The 15,364-nt window shown below is 49.0% G+C and overlaps 1 long non-coding RNA gene across 1 annotated transcript in view; it reads left to right on the top strand.

Moving 5' to 3' along the window:
• The first annotated feature begins 1,052 nt into the window (after nucleotides 1–1,052).
• Nucleotides 1,053–15,364, top strand: part of LOC118172943 — a 48,931-nt gene continuing 34,619 nt past the window's right edge. The window contains exon 1 of the long non-coding RNA XR_004753918.1: nucleotides 1,053–2,103. This is a non-coding gene — a long non-coding RNA (uncharacterized LOC118172943). The remainder of the gene's footprint in view (nucleotides 2,104–15,364) is intronic.

Raw genomic sequence — 15,364 nt, forward strand, 5'->3', positions numbered from 1 at the left:
ATACAACCCTCCAGCATTCGTATAGAGCATTTTTGTAGGGGTGTCACAGCTGGCTTTCTCTTGGCCGTATTTTGCTGGGGAACGAGGAATCTTGGCAATTCTGAAGCTTTTTTTTGCTTTTCCAGAAGCAGAACTGACACCGTTACCGTGCGGTGAAAGGTTTCTCCATAGGAACTACATCCCACAAGTCAGCCTGCAGATGCCAGGCTGGAGAAGAGCCGCTGGTCCCTGCCTGCCAGAAATTTCCCTGCGTGATTGCTCGGGGTCCTTCTGCAGTCCACGAAATCGTCGAAGTCAGCAAGGCGTGCAAGGTTCGGGAAGAGCAGAGCGTAATAAAGGTTTCTTGTGAGCCTGGTTGCAGCTTCAGGGACTCCTCTGAGCAGCATTCCTGCCCCTGGTGCTGCTCCCAAACTCCATAACTGCCTCCAGCCTGAGGTTTTCTGCACGGTTCTGGGAGAGGCTGTTGGTGAGGGCACCTCCTGGACTTCAGGGAGGGCAGAGAGGCTCTGAGAAACTCAAAGGCTGCCTTTGGGAGAGGATTAAGGCAGGCGTGTTTGATAACTTCCATGCCATGCTGTCACGGCCTCAGCTTCAGCCTCGCGGCCCTGCTCAGTGAGCAGCACTCCCCCATTCACTCCTGAGGACACAAAAACGGGCAAAAATGAGCAAAAATGAAGAAGCCCGGATGGAAGAAGGCAGAGGAGAAACGTGCCTATTCCCCACGGGGTAGCTTGGCAGGGAAGGACACGCTTCAGCTGCAGCGTGTGCTCACAGCTGCCGGTCGTAAGGGATCGTACAAGTGATGAGCAGCGAAATTGCTCATTGAAGCAGAGCTGTTTGCACAGAGGTGCAGGTGGGCATGCGTGGTAACAGCTGCTGCAGGGGCCGCATCAGGCAGCCTTACAGCACACGGCCACACTCCACCTGTGGGCTAAACCCAGGCAATTTCATGAGCTGATGGTCTGGGAGGGGGCAGCAGTGCTTGTCCGAAAGCACCCGCCTGCTGCTGCTGGGAAATGCTTCAGATACAGCTCTTCACTCACTAATTATTTTTTTTTAAGTACTACTTGGAGAAAAACAAAAAATACCAAAAAGTTGAGCTGGGCAAGGGGAGTTGGAGCCTGGCTTGGGGGAGCCCAGCTCCATGGGGTGCAATAGGAAAAGTGTTGTGGAGTGGAGGGGCCCTGGCGTGTGTCCAGTCTCACCTTTAGCACAAGGATGGACTGGAGGAGGAAGGGAAGGATTTAGCCCAGCTGCAGCCAGTAGCTCAGCACATTTCACGTTCTGTGTCGCGTGTTTGCTCACATTCACAGCATTGCTGGCCCATGACTGAAAAGCCAAGCGTAGGTCTGAGCTTCTTGCATCCTGGTCATTACTGGGGTCAGTGTACGGATGCGCAGCCGCCCGCGCATGCTCTGGAAGGACTGGGGTAGCTCCTCGCAGCGTGTGATGAAGACCCCCGCTCCTCTTCGCCAGGGCTTGCAGAAGCGTTTGCGAGAGCACCTTGCTTGTGCCATGTGTGAGGTCCACAGGAGCTGCTCCGATGTTGCTTGGGCTCCCAGAGCAGATGTGCGGGAGGACAACATCCTTGTCGTGGATAGATGAGGAGCAGGGCTGAAAACCAGGTCCTGGCATGACTCTAGGCAGAGGCACCCATAGGCATGAGAGCAGCCCTGGCACTGCCCTTGGTGTGCAGAGGTGGCCTGGAGCTCCCAGGTGGGCAAGCAGGGGCTGCGGGCAGCTGAAAGAGATAAACGGGGTGGGAGAGCCCAGCTTCCCCACCTGGCCCCAGGCTGGGGACGGGTGCTGGCTGCCCTCCCCCCTGCCAGGTGGCTTTAATAGGGCAGAAGCTGCTGGAGCTCGCTCTTTATTTCTCATTTAATAGCTTGCCAGGACTAGGAAGGGGAAGATGGGCGGTGAATTTTTTCCTTCTGGAAGGCTGCAAAGGTCTCTCCTGGTGCCCTGGATTTTGGGCTGCAAGGTGCTGTGCTTGGACCTGCACTGACCTTGAGAAACTTGCCATCGCTTTGGGGACCTGGCTGGAGCCCTCAGCACCTTCCAGTACCCTCCTTGGCTTCTGGAGCAGCAGCGTGAGCCCGGCAGGTCAGTGAGGTGTGTTTCCCCTCGGTGTCCTGAAACCGCCTCAATTTGATGCTAATGGCTTGTGATTTCCTGGTGTGCGTGTGTGTGGGTGGGAGGCTGAGCTGTGGTTTGGGTTAACTCCCTCTCGGTTCGCTTGTGCTACTGTGCTGCACGCTCCGGGTTAGGAGGGATTGCGGCTGCCTCAGATGTGCAGCTCATCCCGCTCCTTCCCCTGTTGTCTGAGCGGTATTTGGTGCCAATCCCTCAGCCCCGGGTCTGTGAAATCTCAGAGCGTAGAAACTGCCGTGGTTTCAGGGGGATGTTCCCTGGTAGCGAAAAAGCTCTCACTTTTCCTCTCTGTTTCTCGCAAAGCCTTGTCCCTCTTGGCGTAGTTTTCCTCGGTGTCATCGAAAGGTACGTCTGGGATTGCTTACGAGCCTCTTCTTACAGCTTCCGAATGCTGGCAGGTGGATGTATCGAGTGTCTCTCTTCTGTTATTGCTCGATGTTGATGTTATCCCCTTCTGCTCCTCTCCTTGTGACCCTGTACGCTCGATTGAGGTCAACTGCCTCTTGTGATTTTAAATAATTCCACGATTATTTGGTACCTTCTGCTGCTCTGCTCTCACTTGGAGACAGCAGCAGCCTGCTCCCACTGAAAATTGTCTTTTGTGTGTTGCAGTAAGGAGACAAGTGCAAGCCCTTGCTGCTCCTTGTGAGAAGGCTGAGTTTTGCTCGTCTCCCCTCTGCATTGCTGTAGTTCTTATTTTATTTTTTTTGTAGCTGCGATCTGCTCTGCATCAGCTTTCTCTCTTCCTCGCTCTCCACATCTGGAAAATGGGAACAAAAAGGCTTTTTGTTCTCTCTAGTAAAATCACTGTGAGCTGCGGATGAAAAGCAGCTTCTGGGGCTGCTCCAAACCCCTTGGAAATTATTTGAGAGAAGACTTCCTTGGATTTAATGTCCTTTGGAGTAGGCTGTGATGTTCGCCTCGCTTTTGTTTAAAAGCCTCTTGCTTTGCTTCACCCAGCAGCGTCGTCTCGTTGCAGCCGCAATAAGCGGAGAGCTCGGCCACCAAACTGTATAGAAAAACAAAGGGTAAACCTCCTCGGGCTGTGCACATGCACATCCTAAACAGATGCCTTAACCTTTGTGGCCTAACTCAGGGTAAGAATTGGCACGTTCCTTCTCAGACAGGAAGGATTAAGCACCCTTATCAGCATCCTTTCCGCTCCAAAGTGAGCGTTTCCAGCACGTCATAAAAGGAAGGAGGAAAAATAGCCAAACCCCAAAGCCTTGCTCGTCCTGCACGAGCCAGTGGCAGGGGCTGCAGGGAGCTGACCAAGAGCAGGAGATAAAAAATAAATTAATTAAAAAATAAAGAAATGCTGTGCTCGTGCAGTAGCACCTCTGCGGTGTAGGTGTCTGGGAGCTGGGTTAAGGCCCTGGTTGCTTTGCTCTGCGGACGCGGCTGGGGTGTTGGGTGCCCCCCCTCAGGTGATGGCTTTGTGCTGGGAGAAAATACCATGAGCGGGTTGAAATGTGCCTCAGTAGTGCCTTGGTTGTCCCCGATACCCGGTGCCAAGTCTCTTCCGCAGCGAGGGGTGCGGTGGATGGTTTGTACCCTGATTCTTTGCGGACAGCCTAGCTGAAATATAATTATATTGTTTATCTGTCAGTAGAAGCCTGTCTCTGAGAGCCGTCCCTTTGGGTAAGGAGAGGGCTTTTTCTTCTTTTTGTTAGCGATCACAGCTGAAAGGGAACGTGATGAAAGCAGCTCTCTGCTCACCTGTCTTCTGCCATGCTAACGACAAAGAAAAGGGAAAGGCAAGACTTGATGTTTCCTCTAGTGCCAAGAACAGCAAAGAAGGTCATTTTAAGTTTTACTGGCTTATTAATTCAAGCTGTTAACTTAAAGTACATCTTTCCCAAGCAATGGCACAGCCTAAAAATGCTCCTTATTTGTTTTTTTAGATAAATAGCTCATACAGTGAGATTGCAATCTCTGGAAGAGATACTGGGTCGGACGAGTGAGGGAGATGCATGTAATAAAACCAGAACCGGGGATATAAAACTGATGCAAGCAGAAAAACAAAATAAAACCCTTTGCAAAGCCCAGGATGGGAAGCTTCATTGCTGCTTTTGGTAGGCAGAGGGTGGCTGGCTGGGGCACGTTCATCAGAGCTTTTTTCCTGTGCCTCTAATGCCACAATGCTCCTCCTCTAATGCCACAAAAATAAAATGGGGCAGGAATGATGTTTGCCTGAGAAGGAATAAATCCCCACGGGCTTGCCCCTGGTCTTGTGTCCTCTGCCTGCTGCATCTCCTGTGGCTGATGCTGCAGCTCTAGAAAGCAGCACCTGTATTTTTTTAGTAAGAACTCAAGCAAAATCAGGCACCTGTGGAGACAAAGTACAACCAATTGGATTATAAAATATTGATTTATTTTTTTTTTCCTTAAATGGCTGCAATTAGATATGCAGGACTCAGCTCATGCCTGCAGCTCTTTCCTGATGTCCCTCTCAGCACCGTGCAGGTGTCCCAGGAGCGTTCCTCACCAAACAGCAGCTGGGGTTTAGCAGAGCCCCGATGGCTCCTGCCTGCCTTGGGCACTGCTCCGCACCGACGGCAGCGAGCTTTAGCTGCTCTGTGGCAAGGCAAGTGCTCAACAAGGAAAACCCTGAACGTTGCTTCCATTGCAGAAGCAGGAGTGAAAGCAGAGGCACGGATGGCGCGTGTCCTGCCCAGCTTGGGAACGCAGAACTTGGCACCAAATCTGCCCGCCCAGATGCTGTGATGTTGCTCAGTTTGGGTGGTAATGTCAACCTGCTCCCCCGATCCCTGGTTTCTTGCTTATTTCTGCCCCAGGTCTTGCAGCTGCCGTTGCTGCAGCACGTGCAGGAGCTCAGATGGGGTCACTGCCTGCGTCCTCTGGGGCCAAGAGGTTTTGGGGGCTGGATCTGGGGGCTGTAGGGGGGTGGAAGGCTCAGATGTGATGGATAAGAGAATTTGTGCCTTTGATCACAGGGCCAGGCTGCCCCTGCTCCGTTCTTCCCTGTGGTGGCTTCCAGCGTGCTGGGGACAAGCCTTGGTGCCCTGGCTCGTGGCAGCACGATGGAGTGGAAGTTATCAATGGCCAGCGAGCAAACTCCTGCTCTGTACAAATGCAGGGGTTTAAAATGTGGTTTAGTTTCACAAAGGAATGAAAACAAGACTTTTCAGAATGAGTTTTTATTTTTATTTTTTTCTCTTTTGAATGGAATGGAGACAAAACATTTTCTTCTTGGATAGCAAAGGCTCCCCTCCCACCACTTTGCCTCCCCCTGCCTCTCCGGAGGCAGCGAATGGCTCATGCTGGACCTCGGATTCTTTTCCACCAAATAATGTTAAAACTAATAGATGTCTCTGTGGACTGTTTGGGCAGGAAAACTGAAGTTCCTTCATTGCAGCCAAAAGGAACCATGTCCTGAGTCCTAGTCCTGAAAAGCTGGGATGAGAAAGTGAGTTTTCAGCCAGCAGAGATGGTCCCTCTTAAATCCAGTGCCCCAGCAAGCTTCCCGTGGCTGGTTCCCATTTCGCACTGTTCCCGTTTCACGCAGGATGGCTGCAGCTTACGGCGCGAGTCCTGGGCTGGTGGCTGCGCTCCTGGGTCCGCTGCTGCTCGCTGCAGGACCTCGAGCAAAGGGATCACCACCGGCAGGGAGAGCGGGACGCTTCTCCCTTTGGAAGAGCAGGGTAGGGAGCGCTGCGTTGGAGCTGCCGCTACCAACCCGTGGTGTAATCTTTACTTCTTTTTTTTTTTTCCTTTGAATAAAGGCAAAACCAGCCTTGTTTTTCCAACCAGCTTAAAAGTGCTTTCCGAGTGTAACTTTTGGCTCTCGGAGTCTTTGAGAGAGTATTGAGTTGCAAAAGGTGGTGGCTGCCAGTTCCTATATAAAACACTGCATTAGTCAAAAACCCCTTTGGAAGCGCCACTGATTAATATATCAGTTCCTAGGAGAGGACGCTGACCTAGATTTTGCTTTTGCTGTTTAGGTGGAGACTTGACTACAATGTGGCTTTTATCTGTTCGCAGAATGGATTTAGAGGATGTGGAGTCTGCAGAGAGCTTTTATTTCCTTTTAAGACCGTTGTGTTTGAGCGTGCTACCATATGTTGCTCCTTTTTTTTTTTGTAATCTCACTTGCTGATCATTTCAGGGGTTTAGAAGGTCAGTGGTTAAGAAGCTTATCAGCCACCTAAGAACGGTTGGGGAATCCTTTAATTTGCACGTTTTTCATGGCATAACTCGATTATCAGCCACCTGAAAGACACTGGAGGTAGGAGCCAGAGCAAATATTTGCTGGGATGAGCAGTTTTTTTCTGTTTGGTCCCTTTGAAGTTCAGACGTGTTAAGAGCATGATCATAAGGCTCGTAGGCAGGCATTTCTTATCCGGCTGTTTTTGCTGGGGGAATATAATGCGATGTGAAAGGCGTTTATATGGAATTTCTGGAATAGCGTTTTATAGGGTGGGAAAAGCAGGATGTCTGCAAAAGAGTCCAGCCCGTGAATTCACAGTAAGGGCTCGCTGGAAACGAGCTGTGCCTCGGTGCTGCTTTGCAGTTGTAACTCTTGTGCTGCAGAATCTCAAAGCCCTCTCGGTGCCTTAGTGAGACTAAATTCCCAGCGCCACCAGCCTACCCGTCCTTAACCTGAGACTAAAAATCAGGTGTTGCTGCAATCCCATGGATGTGAACCATCGCAGACTGAGGAAGGAATCGATCCCCGATCACCAAATGCGGGAGAACTTCCTTGGCTCACCTCCTGTGGTCAGGGAGATGGAGTTGAAAGGAGTGAGATGTTGGGGTCAGCACAGCCCAGGTGCTCCTCTGCAGGTCGGCACTGGCAGCGGGGTGCCGGTGAGGAGGGGGAAGGAGTCAGCGTGGTTGTTCCACTAAATCTTGCTACAGCTCCATTAAAAGATTCCCCTATCTGCCTTTGATCTCCCTCTGCTATTGAGGCAGCGTATAAATTGTTCCTTTGAGCAGTAATATTTACAGTGAAGTCTCTCTCCTTTTGGGCAGAGGATGGTCCAAGTGCATTTAAGTCTTGATTTCATTAGCGCAGCGCTGCAGTTCATCAAACCCCGTAAATATTTATCTTTTCAGCATTCTTTGTACGATTTCAAAACGCTGGCCGTATTTGAACGGGACACTTGGCGTTGTTTATTGTGCAATAGCTTTCTGTTTGCCATAGATACGTTACAGAGCAGTCTCCGATGGCCGTAATGAATGGGGAGGCACGTTCTCCCCCAGACGTGTTTATAAACCTGGTAAAAGCTGCCTCTGCATCAGCGTTGCGGGGCGGGCGGGAGGGAAGGCCAGTTGGGGATTCCCCCACCGAGGTTATGAGTCAAAAGGATTTGCGGCTCCGCCAGCCCCGCACACTTAGAAATCATGAGTCAGTTGCTACAAATCCCAAGATTTACAATAAGTAAATAAATGTCCTTCACCTTGCCTTCTGACGGAGGTTCTGGGTAAAATCGATAGCCGTGCTCTGGATTTCTCTGCCGTCCCAATGGCTTGGGATTTGTCCTTTAATTTTAAGGAAATAGCTAAAACTTTTGCTGTCGCGTGAGCCTTTGGGTGTTGAGACTTTAGAGCGATGCATCTGGTGTTTGGAAACTGTGGAGGAGATGACTCAGGGTGGCCTCGGGTGAGCAGCGGTGGGGTTGAGCATGCCTTGGCCGGCCGAGCACGGGGAGGCTGTTGGTTGTCTGCAGGGGCAAGAAAAGATGTTCTCCTCTCCAACAGATGAGCAGCTTACCTGGCTTCTAGTTGCACTTGAGCTTCAAACCCTGTTCTTGCTGCTCTGATGAAACGGGCTGCTTGCAAAGCCACTTGTGCTTCTGGAGGACGCCGTTAATGGAAATCACAGCCCTGTCCCCGAAGCTTCACGTGTTTGCTTGAAAGTTTTTACTGTTTCTGATTTTTTTTTTTTTTTAGTGCTGAAATGATTAAAACAAAATAATAATAAAACAGTCTTTCATGAAGGTTTTTACAAATTTCTGTGGGGTGAATGGAATGTGTGGTTGCTGCTAGGGGTTGGCGCTATCAAGAAATTATCTGGCGGACTTGACGCTGACATAAAGGAACCAGCTGCTGAAGGAGCTTGCTTGTGAAACTTCCACGTTCAAGTCTTTTTTAGAGATTCGGGTTTTTCTTCCGAGGGTTCTATTTGTTAGAGCAAATTTGTTATATTTGAAGGATAGAAGACGGCAGAACGATCAGTATTACTGCAGAACTGAATAGCTGTGCCTGTACAGGACAGAGTAAGGCTCACGGTTGCTTTAAAGAAAAGCAAACAAACACAAAACTGCCTGCGCCTCTTAATGAAGAAGTATGCTCAAAAGCTGTTCTGTTGAAAGATTTAATGAGTTAGAAGGTTTTTATTTTAAATTATGAAAAATAGAGATTTTTCTTTGTCTCTTTCTGGGCAGAGCTATGGATCCAATGCACTGAGTCTGTCCGCTGTGAATTCCTCTCCTGAACACCTGCACCGGGTGCTCCTTTTCTTTCATTGCAAGTGCTTTATGTTGCAAGATTTTTCTGATATTTCTTCACATTTGATGCCACTTTAGGATGGTCCCAGATCTTTTAATTGCCACAAGATGCTTCTGCTTATGGAAACCAGAGAGGCGATGGGGCTCATGGAAATAGGGACTGGGTATTGTGGTGTTCTGGGTGAACTGGGTGGTACAAGGAGGTCTTGTAAAATGTCTCGGATGGAGCCCTTGTATTATTAATAATAAACGTTTTTGAGGATTAAGGCTGGATAAAGGGCCCTGCCGATTTCAGTTGCGTTCTCTCAAAATTCAGTACAGTGCCTGTGAAGAGGGGTTGTGCTGACTTCCAGCTGCTGCTCGCTGCAGATGCAGCATGGCAGGAGGAAAGCCCCAAGCGTGACCTGAGACATCCCACGCTTTTTGAAGTGTCTGAAATACTGCAATACATTTTTGTCAAACTCTTTTCATCACTTTAGAGTTATGGTATTCCCCAGTGACCGCAGAGTCCAAGGCAATGCTGAGTTCTGGCTATACGATTAAATTGCGCGAAGTACTTCACCCATTTATGTGATAGTTTTCATATGTTTTCTTATTGGTTTTTACTACTATATGTTACATTTAACCATTTCCACTTGGAAAACGCGTGCTTGGCTGCAAAAGTATAGAGGGGAGAAGAAAGGGAGTCCAATTTGTTCTCTTCCCATGCAGAGGGAAAGCAGAAGGGCTGAGCGAGTAACGCGGCGCATAGGCACCGAGCCGCTCCTCGTCACACGGTCAGGATCGTTCCCCGTGAACTCTTTTTCCATCTATAATTCGCTGATCTGCTTTGCTGGTATTTTTGACCACGCTTCTTTGTTTATTCCCCAACCGCTTCAGATGAGCAAAATTGCGTTGGCAGGAACACTTGTGGGAAAGCAACATCACGTTGCATACTTGTGCGAGTAAATATTCACAAGAGAATCCACGTCTGAAGCGCTCGCACGGCCATTTGCAAATTCTCTTTCGATTACTCACCAAAGAGACTTGTCGAATGTTTATAGCTGCTTGGTGGGCAACTGGCAAGCAAGTTGGGAAGACTCGTAATTTATCTAAGCCTTTCATCGTCCAGTCCGGGACAGAAATGAAAGCATCTGGCCTGGGTGACGAATTGAGTGGCACTGGTAGTCCAGGCTCGGAGCAACTCGTTGCCGTCCGTAGCAGCTCGGGTTTGCCTGTGCAAGCTATTCATCAGAGCTAAATGGTGGAGAAGCTTGGGGAAGAATCACGGTCTGTTTATAGATTGTTGTGACTTAAACTAAGAGCTGGATTTGCCGGATAAATGAACAGAGAACAGGCCAGCATTAGGGAAATACGGAGACTTTATTTACCTTTCGGTTTTGAGTGTTCTTGAAGCAATTACCGGTTAATGGCTGTGCTTCTGGAGAGACGGCTTTGAGCGATGATTATCTCGTGGGATTCCCAGATTCTCTGCTCCGAGTGCCCTGCACTGAGATGCTTTTATCTGCTTTTCTGCTTCTCTTCTTGCGAAGCACTGGGAAAAGCAGCCCTTGCCTTTGCTACCCAGCTAGATGGGGCTTCCCGGTTGAGTCAACCAGTACTGCTTGACTGGTTGCTCTGTTTTCCTGTAGAGGAGAAGAAAGCACTAATAAACTGTTCCAGTTGTGGTTCCTTAAACAGATGTGGGTTTTGGTGGACACTGGATAAGTGGAAGCCAACTGTCAAACAGAACTTGCCTCATTCTTTAAGGGTTTGGTTGACAAAGGTAGGTGAAATACACTTGGATGTTATTTTGGAAGTGCTGGACTTGAAGCTGAAGAAAGCAATTAGCATTTTTACAGCATCGAGCGCACATACCAAGTGGATTAAGAATTGGCTGATACATCTGAAAGATGTCATCGTCAGGGAACCCTTATGAAATAAGAGAGGTTGCTAGCTGGGCTTTGTGGAGTTTGGCACGTTGTTATTCCATCGTCTCATCAGCAACCTAAAGTCAAGATAAAGTTACTGCTGATAAAGCTTTTGTACAGCTCATGCTTTGGCTGGAAGGGGTGCAGTGGTGAGCAAAGATGTTGTGCGGTCTGGAAGGCTTGGTAAACTCAGGCCATGGAAATAAAATGTGCTTTGATGCTGAGGTAGCTCTACGTCTGAGAAGCAGGCAAGGGGCACCTATGGCACTGCCGACTGCTGCAGAAATAAATGTCTTTGTGAAGGGGACAGGGCAGTAACTGAACGAGCTCCCCATGCCCCAGGCTGGCAAAACAGAGGCTGCAGTGACGCTGGGTTGGGTGTGCAGGAGGGCTCTGTGCTCTCCCACCAAACTGGGTGGGTTTGGTCGTCTCTATTTGTTGACAGCCCTTTTAAAAAACAAAGTCCATTTGGAAAAGAGCTAGGCAAATGATTTGAGAGCTGGGGAAAGGGAGACGTTTAAGAGCTCTTAATCTACTGAATTTGTGGAAAAAAAAGATGAAGTGATTTGGTACTTATGCACTGGGATAATTTTGTGGGAGAAAACTTTGGAAACAAAAGGAAAAGTTATAACGTAAATCCTAGCTGGAAGCTAAAACCAACACATTCAGACTTAGATGCAAAGCACGTGTTTCTGAATACGAGTACCACAGAGGATTTACTGTCTCTTGATGCTCGTCAAATCAAGCCTGCGTGCTCAGGTGCTTTAGCCAGAACCCAAATGAAGCTGTAATTGTAGGGCTTTAGTTCTTGAGCTTTACGCAGCCGGTGCTTGGGTGAAATGTGACGGTTGGTGTGATGATATCATGGTCCCTGCAGGGCTCAAATGCATTTGTTCCTAAAGCTTAGAAAATACTGTTGTATTCATGTGAAAAGGACTTATTTTTTTTTTTTCTTGATGTTAAAAGGGGGAGACCGACTTGCAACTGTGACCCTGTCCTTGTTGGCTGCAGCGTTGGTGCAGCCCCCCCATCTCCTCTCTTGTACCTTCACCAAAGGATTGAAGCAGTTGGCACTAATCATGCTACCACCTACAGGGCTCAGGGGTTTTCTCTTGTCAGAGAGCGTGATAAATAATAACTAGATCAAAGACTGGCCAGATATAGTTTGTTGTTAGGAATGCTGAGTTGGCATTACAAAATGAATTTGGTGCCGTCTGTGGCAGTTTCATGCCTTGCTCCAGGAGCTCTGAAGCACAGGCAAGCTTTTCTTTCTTCCAAGGCAAGGGAAACTCTTAGTGTATTTTTCCTTCCTCTCATATCTGTCTGATCCTCGAGACATCTAAATTGCAGGTACCATTTTATTTCTCCCTTTTTATCAGAAGAGATGCTTTTGAGGCAGCATCTTCCCCCTCTTTCACTCCCCAGTGCCCATTATTTCATTTACCAAAAGAAACGCTTCCTTTGGAGAAAGCATGTATTTTAGACCTTTTATAGCAAAAACATGGAAAAACATTTTCAGGTCAGATGAGTGATTGGTGATGACTTCTCATGTAGTACCAGATTAGAACTATATTGTAGTGAAGCTGGGGAAGCGATCCCAGCCATGCTCTGTTCCCTGGAGACCCTTAAAATTGCAGTGCATTTTTTGGCAGCCTGGAAGGTGCCCACCTTGCTTCGTGGTCAAATTCTGTGATGATAGAAGCAAAACGGAGTTGAGTAAGCAGGAGATTCCTCACTTTCTGCTTTAATCTTTGTTTTAAATGGTTTCCAGATCAGAGGTAAGTGCCTCTAAGCAATAGGTAAAATGTTATCCCTCCGGAGTACGGATGAAGGATGCTGCGTGTTTGTTGCTGTGATGTTATTACCCCTGGAGCTCATGTGGCCCAGAGACAGCGGGCTCAGGCTCCGTGACTCGTGATTAGGGGGTTTGGTGGTGCTCGTTCTTCTCCGCTGTTGTTTTTGGCTGCAGCTGGAGAGGAAATACCTTGGTGTTGTCAGCTGAAATGTAAACAGAACGTCCATCATCAATCAGGAGTCATCGAGGTTCATCTGCTGGAGCGTTCCCTCATAACCACGGGAGAAGCAGATTAACGTGAAAAATACTGATGTGTGCATGTGGTTTTGTGCATTTAAAGCTAACCAGATGTTTGAAACATCTTTCTGAAACGCAGTTGATGATATAATGACTCCATAGTAATACAGAGCATTGGCAAGGGAGACATGAATATCCCTCAGTGTGGCATGTAGAGATGAACTCCCGATTCGTAGGCTCGGATGAGTTCAGGAAGTTCACAGGCTACCTAAGGACAAAAGATTTGTTCCAGGCATGCACTCTGTCCTTGGTAACTCGCAGCACTGCTGGACGGAGAGCGTCTTCAGGTTACTTAATAGTAGAACAGCCTCCACTGGACGATCAACTTGGCACTCGCAGGATGTCTCTAATCCAGAAGCTTTATACAACACTTCTGCTGGGAAGTCCCTTCGGTAAATAGGACGGGGGGATGTGGATGTGCTGGGCTCGCTGCGGCCCCCAGTGCCTGGCATCGTGCGGCCGGGGCGCCTGACTCCACGTGCACTGCCGGCCCTATGGTGAGGGGTCGTCTCCTTCTGGCATGCAGAGAGGAGGAAGACTGTGAAAAATGGCCCCGATGATTAGATAAATAGGCTTTTTGGCCTCTTACCTATAAGATTTAGAAAGCTATAATGTGAAGAAGGGGGTAAAAAAATGCTCTGGGGTGCAGGTAATTGGATATGAAGGCACTGGTCCCAGTTCCTCAGTGAGAACAATGTTATTGTCTTCAGAGGAGCTGCACATGCATTCCTTTTTATACCAAATGAACAGATAGCAATTTCCTGCCTCGCTTACATTTCAAGGCCCCAGTCTGCCTCTGCCTTTCCCCTGTTGCAGAGATTCACGGCAGCGGGAGGAATGCAGCATCTGTCAGCGGGCTGCGGGAGAAATAAAGAAGCCTAACACTGGGTCCTGACAGGAGGTGGATGGATGCCTGTGTTTAAATAATAAAAACATTTTTCCTGTTAATTCCGTTTGGGTGAGCTGCAGGGGAGGGAGGAGGGCTGTAGGAGATGTCGTGCTCCTGTGCTCGGAGGGCAGAGACTGTCCCAGAGGCCACAGCTAACAGAAGGGTGGCAGTCAGGGGACAAAGGCAAAATCGTAGCCCGTGTTGCCCGTGGCAAGGTAAAGCTGGAACGATTTTCCTCAAATGAACTTCAGCAGCGTGTAGTCTGGAGGAACTACAGCTCTGCGTGCTTTCTAACCCCTGCTACACCTGCTCGCTGCTTCGCCTTTTTGCCTCCAGCAGTTGCTTCTGCCCCTTCCGCTGCTCGATAGCAGACCAGGGCGCTCGGGGTGTTGACACCTCCTTTCTGCCTGATGTACAAGTTTGAGGCCCTGTGGTGTCACACTGATTTCTGGCCAGTTACTTTACCCCTGGATTCAATTAGAGATTGATTCAGCCTCAAATACGCGGCCAACTTTGAGTTGCTTATCCAGCCCGGGTTGGACCTTTCGGGCTTTTGAAGCTCTTCACGCCGCGTGTTGTCTCCGTGCTGATGAACCCAGCGCAGAGCTGGTGTCTTTGGGGAGCCGGCTCCGGTCTCGTACCCTCCGAAAAGCGTTAGCTGTGATAATTGTGGTAAGATAAATGGCTTGAATTTTTGCATTTTTGGCGAGGAATGGGTATTGCTGGTCAGCGGCGTGAAGGATCACCTCAGGTGTCCGAAGCTGCGGAATTAATTGCCAGGTCTGCTTCCAGCTACGCAGCCAATTCCCCATAGGAGGTCTAATGGCTTGGCGCACAACAAATCTCATCTGCAGCGCTCGGAGTGAACGGCTGCCTCTCCATCCCCTGAGCCTACAGAACAGTGCCCTCTTGTGTGCGGCACGGCGACGAGCTGCAGGGGAGAAATCCCGCTCTGAACCCGCCGTTTTCTTGCAGCGCCGGTGAGAAATGACACCCGACCTGTCACCCTGCATTGCTCTGCTCCTTGCTCCCTGGCTTCGTGTGGTGTGATGGCTGCAGAGGCTTTCGAGTACCCATAATTTGAACTATGTAAGCGAACGTGTTCCTTTAATTTTTTTCTGATCTGATAACTCGATGCGCTGAGGGACTTGATTCACTCTAGCAGGGGGGATGAAATGCCCGAAGGTTTCAGCTGCTTTCTTCTGACTCGCTTGCTGTGGCTTGCACAGATACCCCTGATCCGCATCCAGACTGCAGCAACTGTGCTAATGTGTGAGGAGCTGGGGATTAAGGTGTAGAACAGGACCTCAGAACAGTGCCAAAGGAAAAGATTGAACATTAATACGTGTATTACACATTTTTTTCATTATCACTTGAGATCGTAGCCGGGCTGTTTTAAATGCAGGGCAAAGCTGTAGTGCTTGGTTTGCCATAGATGCCACGAACGAGATGAACCTTTACGCTGTCACCTGTGCAGCTCTTAGCATGATTTTCCTTTCAGTCCTGGCCCGCTGCTATGTAAAACGAAATAATTCAGTCATTTGGATTCCTTGGGTTCTCTTCCAAAGGGTTAACGGTTCTTCTGATCTGCCTTCTGCTTCTCCAGTGACCTGAGTAAAGGTATCCTGCCTAAAGCACGCAGGTGCTTTATAGAGAGATTCTGTATCTTTGTATACGGTTAGATATGAACAAATAAACTTACAGAGCAGCGTGCATAGTGTGGACAAGGGGATTGGAAGTGCAGTAGTGCTTTCTAACTAGTTCTGCATCACAGGCACCTGAAGATGGACACACGTTGGGCAAGGTGGATCGGAGATGGCTGCACGTGGCGTGCAGGTTGGCTGCAGAG

Source organism: Oxyura jamaicensis, chromosome 11 (assembly GCF_011077185.1).
Source record: "Oxyura jamaicensis isolate SHBP4307 breed ruddy duck chromosome 11, BPBGC_Ojam_1.0, whole genome shotgun sequence".
Classification (NCBI taxonomy): Eukaryota; Metazoa; Chordata; class Aves; order Anseriformes; family Anatidae; genus Oxyura; species Oxyura jamaicensis.